Genomic DNA, 10476 nt, shown 5'->3' on the forward strand with positions numbered 1-10476 from the left:
AATGACAAATTTAAACTTGAAACCCTAACTATTCAATTTATTATTTTTTTCTAATTTCTCATAATCAAATATTCCCTATATTATCTAAAAGGGTTTTAGAAATAGTTTTTTCATAATTTTTCTGCGTCAAGTTTTCTTGATTAATAAGTTTTCCTTTTCAAAATCTACAACATAATTTTTTATTCAACAATCAATACAGTAAATTAATAAGCAATATGCAAACACCCAAGAAGACATGAAGTAGACAAATTTTTCAATAAGATTCTACAATAGGTTTTCAAACCCTACCTCTAAACCACAGCTACAATCTGAGACAATTTGTGAATGCATACAAATCTTGACCCCCTAAAAATTTCAACAATTCTTTTGATCCAATTTCAAATTTTGCTCCCCAAAACCTATGTGTGTAGAAATGAGCTTGAATCTCTTAATAAGAAGTTTTACTCTACCTAGAGTTTCTAATTTTTGAACATGCAAAGGTTTCTCCTTAAAATAAACTTTTATTATTTAATCATTTCATGCACACTTAAAGAACTTTTTAAATTAAAATATTCTTTTATATTTTCTTTTCCTCTAATTAATGCAAGCATTAATTAAATCATACTTTATTATTTGATGATCTTGTTGCTCAGGATTGAGCTCTCCTTGTTGTATTCCTTTCTGTCTTAATAAATTTTTACCCCTCTTTTTGCAAAAAAAAAAAAGCTCATTGTTTAAATGCAACTCTAATTTAATTATTATTAAATAAATAATTATAATAAAGCAATATTAAATCTTTAATTTTTTTTGTCCAACTTCTTAAATTAGACTTTTAAATTAAATCTTTAAGCTTAATTAATTTATAATCACTTAAATATCATCATATTCTAATTTCTCTTTAACCAATTTTCTAAATTAAGACTTTTAAATTTAAGCACATATTTAATTAGTTTTTAATTAATTAAATATTCCCATGCTTTAATATTTTCTTTTTAATCAAATAATATTTAACAATTCTCAATATTATATGATTAACCGAAATATTATAATTAAATCATTTACCAAATAAATCACATAGCGAAATCCATATAAAAGCAACATTACCAAAATAGACCAAAGCTCAAAATCAAACAACACAAACAAAGATAAACTCACAGGTTTTAAAAAGGGTGGAAAGTCAAATACATGTCCTCTTTCTCAGAACAAGTAATTAGACTATGACTAGGATTGGACCTGAACATTATCTCCCTATTCTTACCATTGAATTATTGTGATAGGGCACGCTCATCCTTGTAATTCAGGGAAGTTGATGTCGAGTACCTACATTTTGCATAAAAGATGAGTATGTATATGTATATAAATATATCTAAACTAAACAAGCAATGGCAGGGAGTGGTACATTGTGTAGATCCCAACTAGCAGGTGACTACCACTCCCTCCCTTAACCACATCAAACACGTTGGACAGAAAGATAAAATAAACACACGCATCATACACATGTAAGTATGGGGTAAGTATCATAATAATCACAACTCAAACATCAAATGCTCAACTATAACAATGCATCATTATGAATATGAAATAGTCATCATTAACAACATCATCTCACATCGCTATGAAAGAAACATCATTTATTAACTACGAATCATTAAAACATCATTAATGCACTAGCAACCACAATCATTAAACAACACGTGATATATAATCAACCGATTAATCATCACTAATATATTACTAATCCAAGTCATGAAATAATATCATAAAACTATAAATCCAAAATCTCTAAAACTAATCAATACATAGAATTTGCCTAAAAGAATTTGGCAATCAAAACATAAAGCAAACTATGGGTGGGCATTACACACTTTCTTAACAAGTTCCCAAATGATATATGTAGACATCACGCCATTTGAGACACCTACAATGAGATGATGCAAATTTGTTAGTTATTCATTTCTAACAGACTCATTTCTACAAGGTTAAGTTTACCTCAAGGTGTCAAACTAGTTTTGTAGGTGTGGATCTCAACCAAAACATGCATAATCAATTTTAAGATTTTTCCCTTAAAAAGGCCTTAATTCTTCTTTGTCACATGTTTAGATTGTGTATGGAGATAAAGTTGTTTGAAAGGTTATTTTACCAATGGTTCTTCTCTTTACTTCATGGATCTATTTATTGTTTTCCTAAGTTGGCAAAAAAAATTCTAATGAAATTAAATTTTAATATGAGCATGAAAACTACCATTGCAAATTTGGTCGAGTGTGCTTATAGACCTAAGAAGTTACCCATAACTATGCCCTTATGTTTCAAGTTATAGCATCAACTTCTTGACAATAAGTTCCAAACTATTTTTATCAATGGATTATTGCAACCTTGTTGAGATCATTATATATGAAACTAGTGTTTATTTTTTTAAACATTTATGATCATGTGAGGAATATTGAATTGAAGTTGTTGATCACTAACATGTTAAATTATGGTTCATTCTCATAACTCTTCCAGATCTTACCCTTGTAAGTTCCAAAAAAAAAAGAAACTTTTTGAAAGAGTGATAATTCAAGGATAAAAAGCATAATATCCATCATATTGTTAATGTTTCCAATGTGCCTTCTTTAAGCTTTGCATTTAAATAAAGCTTACAAAGTTACAAGAGCCCAATATTTTGCTTCAAAGTCTGTTGATCTCTAATCTTTTTTATTAATCTTCTACCTCTATGTACATTACAGCCAACTAGAGGGTTACCTTTGATTTACAATTAAAGAAGACATTTTGAAATTCCATAGAATTAATGATCATTGTAGTTAATGTTGCATGGATTTGAGCCATATTGAGCAAGGTTTATCACCATATTATTCATATAAAAGGAGCTAATTGTCAAGGAAATCAACTAGTTTCTCCCCATAATTACAATTTGGAAATTTACACTAGAATCCAATTCCTAGCCATGTTGGCAATGGCCATGCACCTCATGAACATGATCCTTTTACTATGACACATACACAAGTTGATAGAGATTATGTAGATGATTATTACATTGATTAATATGTGTAGTCCTATACATATGCTTTTGTGGGTATGGTACATAATGAAAAAAACATTTGCTTCTCCATTGGTTAAACTTTCTATGATAAGATCTCATAGAATAAATATTACACTCTTTTATATGTGCTTGGCAATGTTAGAAACATTTTACCTACTTGCTTTGGTATTGGTCTTACATGCCCATTTAACATGCACACTCAAGAATTTTCTTTAATCATCATATTAGGCAACATTTGTGCATATTATGTAAAGGAACTTTGTTTGAGACCATGGATTGTATTATTTTTTGTTGACAAGTGCTCTTAAAGAGGTTCTAGTTTTATGTCGTGTCATTGCATCTTCATACAGATTTGGTATGCTACTTGGTTGTGTCAAACAATACAAAGCATTCGTGAAAGTAAAGTGGCTAAATTGGATAAAGCTCCATATAAACCAATATGATCTTAGTCATTTTTCTATGGACACATTTACGAAGATTTCGAAGGAGACTATATGATTGAAAAGATGATATACATGATTGATATAAATTTTACATAGAAGAAGAATACAAGACATATATAAGCAATAATGAAGAAGCTATTAACACAAATTCTTATTTTAGAACTTGCAAAGATAAAAAGACATAGAGAAACATAAGTTGCACATCCTACAATGTTTGAGTGTAAAGGTATATGCATTCTTATGAACAATTTGTATGACTTGAACAAATTAGTCATAAAAGCAAGAAAGAGAATAAGAAGAGTGCCATATATGATAAACCTATGTTTCATTCTAAACACTACTTCACGTGTCCCTAAACTATTGTCAATCTTAAGCAAAGACAAAATCATTGCACGGAGCCACCTTGGAAAAACTATGGAGAATGGGCTGATAAATGTAAATCAACAATTTCACCGAAAGCTAATGTTCTCACCAACAGCACCACTTCTTATCAGGATAAAAACCATTTATTTGAGGTCGAAGAACTTGATCCTACTCCCTAAGATTTAAATGACCTCATGGGTGACAATCTTTATAATTTTACTACTCAAGACCTATTCATATGCATAATTTAGCATTTACTTTTTCCTTTTATATGTCCTTACATTTAGATCTTTTGTTTATGTCATGCTTGTTGTGCATCTCCTATTCTCATTTTACTCTATATCATCTTTCCTTTGATTATTTCCATGTCTTCTATATTAATCCTCTATTCCATGATTGCCATTTATATTTTTCTATGTTATATGTTTAGTTCCTATCAACAAAGGCATCCGATATCACAAATCAACATAAATCTTGTTTTTATGGAGAAAGATAACGCATAGTAGAAAATTCTTATTAAAAACATACTGGAATGGATATAAACAATCAAAATTTTCACTCAAAACCATGATCCTTCTGTTACTCTTACAGTCTGACATTCCTGAATACAATCATCTGTGTAGATTGATATACTCAGAGGATCCAAAATCCCAATCCCTATTTCATGTAATGTGTAATTTTATTTCTGGATTTTATTGCGCAAGTTTTTCATCACATTCTGTGATCCATCATCATAATCGAAGAATAAAATTATGCAGACTAAGCTTCACAAAGTGTATCCGAAACTTTGATACTAAAAAAGATCAGCTTCACAAAATATGATCCTAAACATTGATACTGAAATAACTTACACAATCAAATCTAAAATCAAATTAAACATTTAAAATGAATTGCGAAAATCTGAGACTCCTGACCAAATTTCCAATATCCAAGCCATAGTAGCGCTCTTCACCAATGGCCCAATACAGAAAAAAGGACGAAAGTTCTCTCTTATTTCTCTCTCATTAACTTGAGATCTGATCATGGTGACTGTTTTGACAGCTGCAAACTGAACAGGATTTGCATCTGCCCGTGGCTGAACATTTGGAAGGTAAAGATGAATATCCCCACTTGTTAAGAGACACACAAATGCAACTGCAAGTCCCCTTCTGAATGCTGTGCTCTATGGCTTTGCAGCACCCATCATTTGCTACTCCAGATCTGCAAGCAGATGCATCACACAGCAAACCATTTCCCCTCTTCAAATCCATTAATACTAACATCATTATCAACACCATCTCTTAAAAAGCAACCCTAGATGCCCTTCTCTTCAATGCTTCATACCCATCTATCTAAATTAATCACTGGCTCTGAGTTCAATTGCATTCTGTAATGATGAAACCCAATTTATTCCCAGATATGCCAATTGCTTGTTTTGAGACAATGCAAGAATTAGTCCCCAATTCGTTACAAGATCTGCTGATTGAATGTTTTTTTGACTCAGTGCACCAAATAAACCCTAATTTATAGACATGGTCGGCTGATTGATTGATTGTTTAGATTCTATGCAAGAATAAACCCAATTTATGCGCGTCCAGGATGTTGTCTTATTGATAGAAAAAAATTCGCTCTCCCTACGTTGAAACGGTAAAAACAAGAAGATTTATGTCTGGTATCTGTTGGATATGTGTGATGAGGATAAGTCCAACCTGGCTGGCGCATCGTTTATCCCTCTAATCTCTGTCTTCCCAGAAGCTGCCATTAATATAAAAAATGTTTTTTTTTTCCCAATTTGATGTTTATACCAATGGAAACAAATATCTATTTGATGTTTATTGCTCTTTTTCCTAAGAAGCCAGGTGCTGATTGTTTGGATCAGTTTATGCAATTCTTTTTATAAGATCATCTCCAAAGTTTTGACTCTTAGAATTCTCTCTATTCTTCTGGTTATTATTTCTAGACAGCAAAATGGTTTTGTTCCGGGCAGACAGATTTTGGATTCCATTATATTCGTTCATGAAAACATTCATTCTCTTGTGGTTTCTAAGAAGGAAGAGTTTCTTTTTAAGCTTGACCTTTCTAAAGCGTATGATAGAGTCGACTGAAACTTCCTCCTAAGAGGGTTGGAAGCTTTTGATTTTAATAAGAGATTCAGGGATCTTATTTTTATGTTAATTTCTTCGGCTTCCTTCTCTGTGCTTGTTAATGGCTCCCCTTCCCCCTTTTTTAAGGCTTCTAGGGGCCTTAGACAGGGAGACCCTATTTCTCCTATTCTTTTTATTATCTTGGCTAAGTGCTTAGGAAGATATGTTAATAATATGGTTGTCAAAGGAGACTTTGTAGGTCTTAGTCCGTCTTCCTCACCTCTAGTTTGCTCGCATCAGCAATTTGTGGATTATTCTATTGTCATGGGGGAGGCCTCAGTGCATAATGCAAGGAATATTAAGAGGGCTTTGACTGACTATGGAGATGCTACTGGCCGGATCATTAATTGGAACAAAAGTGTGATTTACTTTATCAATGTTAGTGAAGCTAAACAATTAAAGATTAAAAGGATTATTGGGTGTGAGGGTGGTTCTTTGCCAGGTACTTATCTGGGGTTACCTATGGGTTTATCCCCTCCTAACAACTTTTGGAATTCTTTGATTGATAAGATTCATGTCAAACTTGCTAGCTAGAAGGGTTCTCTCCTCAGTCGGGCTGGGAAGGTGATTGTTTTGAAATCTATTCTTCAAAGTGCTCCACTTTATGCCTTGAGTGCCTTTAAGATTCCGAGAAAGTTTGCTCTTGCTATTGAAAAAATTCAGAAGACCTTTTTGTGGACTGGTATGGAGTCTAAAAAGAGACTCCCTCTTATTGCTTGGGAGAATGTTTGTATTCCTGAGGGGAAAGGCGGGCTTGGGCTACGAAGGATTTCTACTATGAACAAACTTTGATTGGTTAAACTTCTTTGGAGATGGCATAAGGAAGAGGGGGAATGGAGGAACATTTGGGTGGATAAATACAATTTGGATAACTTTGATTTTCAGCATTTCCTTTTCTCTGATGTTGATCAAGGGGGATCTCAGATATGGAAGAATGCTAAAAAATTTAAACATTTATTAAGGAAAGGAGTTAAATGGAAGGTTGGTAACTGATTGAAAGTCCTTTTTTGGGAAGACATTTGGATTTTGGATCACCCCCTTTGTGATGAACCTAGATGGAATGGGTTTATGGTGCAGTGCAAGAATCAGTTTGCTACTTTGGTTAGTGATTACTGGAATAATGATATGTGGGTCAATCTTCTTAGGGTGGACCTGAATCTGGTGGAGCTTGCTAAATGCCTAAATGCTTGTTGTTTGAATCATGAAGAGGATGTTCTAATTTGGAAAGATGATCCTAGTGGAGAATACTCCATTTCATTTGCTTACACTAATTCTTTTGAGGATCATGATGTACCTTGCTGGGCTACGGCTTGGGTGAAAGGTATGACTCCTAAAAAAAAAAATTGGATTCTTTTGCAAAACAAAATTTTAACTCTTGACAATCTTAAGAAGAGTAGGTTTTTCATTCTCAATCGATGTGTCCTCTGCAAAAATGATGGGAAGTCGGTGGACCATATTATGCTCCATTGCTCCTTTACTAAGTAGGTTTGGGATTTTATTTGGAGTTTGATGAACATGGACTGGGTATCCCACACTACCATCCGGCTGTTCTTTTCTTCTTGGAGAGCTCCTTCCAAGAATACTTTAATTATCAAATTGTGGGAACTTATTCTTCCTTATCTTTGCTGGGGTATATGGAAGGAACGTAATGACAGAATCTTTAGAGGGGTGGAATCCAATCCTACTCATGTTTTCTATAAAATCAAGGTCCTTTTGCATGAAAATATCAAAAATTGTGGTAAGGGACAGCAACCTTCTAATGATTGGGATGTTGGGGTGATGAAGAACTGGAATATCAGGAATATGATTTTGAATACTAAAGATCCCAACCCTAGGGAAAGTGCTAGATGGGACTGCCCTCCGACTAATTGGTTCAAAATTAACTTTGATAGGGCCTTGAAAGGGAACCTAGGCATTGCTAGTAGTGGAGTGATGATTAGAAATTCTAATAGGGACTTTGTTGGTGGCATGGCAATACCTTTGGGTCGTCAAACCAATCATGTTGCTGAAGCCTCTGCTGCACTTTATGGTCTTATTTATGCTAAAGATCTGAACTTGAAGAACATTTGGATTGAAGGTGATTCCCTCAATATTATAAACTACTTTTAAAAAAAATTCCACCTTCATGGACCATTAGTAATATTATGTCTAAGGCTAGTTATATTATTAACTCCTTTCAAAATTGCATTATATCCCATAATTATAGGGAGGCTAATGGTTTAGCTGATTGGGCTTCGAATGTGGCATGTTGTAATGATCAAAAAATCATATGGGATTCATATGACACTTTACCTGTTGATGGCCGCAAGCATGTTAAGCAGGACAAATGGAAATCCCAGCAAAAATCCTTTAATTATGATGTTGTCAAAGATTTATGATTTTAAGTCCTTTGGAGTGAGGTGGGCAATTATTTTTAGAAATGTGGGCAAATCGCACAGTTTATGGGTTGCCTCTTTCTATCCGTGCTCAGGTAGTGATATTCGCAGAGTTTTTGGGGGCTTTCAGTGCGTGCAAACTAGTGCTTTTGTTGCAGAGATCATGGGAGGTAAGAGGAAACGGGTCGAACCACCTAGCTGCATGGATTGGAAGAAGAAAACTGAGGTGTGAGATATCCTTAGGCATGGCAATTTTACTGGTTACATGGAGAGACTCAAAGGTAACAACCCAGCTATTACGCACCAGTTTGTGAAATCTTGGAAGGATAGTTCTATTATGGTCGGGAACCAGAGGCTGGAGGTTACGGAAGAAATCATTGCGAAGGCTACAGGTTTGGAGTTGGATGGGATGAATTTCTACAGGGAAAGGAAGATCTCGGATAAGGCGATTGATGACTTTGTCGAGACCGAACAGGAAAGAAATTGACTGGTTAAAATAGGTACTTCTTATTTTAACTCGGCTTCTGTGTCTCGTCCGTGGCGGTTTGTGTTCTATGTTATTATGGAATATTTAAATTTGGATGGTAGATATACAAAACTGTATGGTTACCATTTTGTGTTGGCAAATCATTTTCGTCATGACATTAGAGTAAATTTTCCTTCATACCTGTTGCAATCTCTCTCCAATTCTACCCTAGCTATTCAGCGTGACCTGACTAGTGAACATGTTTGTCATGAAGGATTAATGGTTTTGATTATGAATGTGTTGAAATCTTAAAAAATCCTGAAACCTAGAAAATTTAAAGAGGGAAGATCAAGATACTGAAGGAAGTATTCAGGAAAAGGGCTACGACTCTAAGACACAAGATGAGGTGGAAGGGGGTCTGGTTAGTCCTAAAAGAGGTTCGGGTGGTAGCACCAAAAAGAAAAAACAGAGTGTTGAGAAGGATGATTCTGATTGGGAGAGGGAAAGTGATTTTTTTGATGAAATTGTTAGAGAACATGCAAAAAATAGGGGATGTAGCAAAGGGAAGGGCAAAGGTCGTATTGATGAGAGGGCTTCTCCTCTATCGGATGATGAGCCCCTTGCTAAACATTTGGAAAGAAAAAGAAAGTCTTTACGGCGACAGGATAACAAAAATGTGAAAACAAGGATTGAGGCTTCCAACTTTACTGATGATGGTGAGTAGGGGTCCAAATCTGACGGAGGTGATTGTGTTGGTGGTGGAATCGGGCCCTCTAAAGGCTTATTTGGTAACCCTGGTTCTATACAGAAGGACATTAACATTCTTAAACATAAAATGGTGCTATTAAAGAAATGGAGCATCTAAGCAAGACGGCTAGAGGGGAAAGAACATTAGGTTAGCATATTGACAAGCTCTCAGAGGTCATAGGTAATGCGGAAGAAGTGAAAAATTTGATGCATAAGATCCCTATGTTGGAAGCCAAGCAGAAGGTGATGAATAAGGACATTAGCAGTATCCGGAGGAAGGTGTCTAAATTTGAAACTAGGCTGGGTAACATGGATAAACAACTCAGGCAATTGGGGGATAACATGACCAGCTTCCTAAAAAAGAATGAGGCAGATAAAGGTCAGTTTTCTCCCTCGGGGACAAACTCTCAAGGTCCTAGCAAGCATACTCGGGCTAATTCAAAGAAGATGAAGGAAACCACTAAGAAGGACGAGGTGAATGCTGATGCTAAGACTATGCATTCTCTAGTGGACCAGGCTATGCATCTAATTAATACTCCTTAGCTGGTCGATTGTTGTTCCTTTGCTAATCTTTTGCTGTCTTTTCCAACAATGTTGTCTGTGACCTCTTTTTGTTTTCTGAGGTCTGTTTCATGTTGTTTGTTTGTTCTCTTTTCATGATACTTTCTTAATACTCTGCTGATATAAGGTTTCGATTCCTTTAAAACCTGTTTTTACTTAATCAAAACAAATATCTATTCTCAACAAGGAAATTATCAGTTATTTAAAAAAAGGGATTTGGATTATTTTTTAGTTGTTTATGTATGTGGTCAATTGTCTATAGCTTTTTATAATAATACTATTATCTGGCATCTATTTTGTGAAGTGTTAAAATATGGTCATTTCAAAGCGTCATTGTATACATATTTAAAAATGTCTCAAATAAATGTGCACTACAACA

This window comes from Cupressus sempervirens, chromosome 6 (genome assembly GCF_028749045.1).
Source record: "Cupressus sempervirens isolate cs-2001-9-10 chromosome 6, ASM2874904v1, whole genome shotgun sequence".
In the NCBI taxonomy this organism is placed as follows: Eukaryota; Viridiplantae; Streptophyta; class Pinopsida; order Cupressales; family Cupressaceae; genus Cupressus; species Cupressus sempervirens.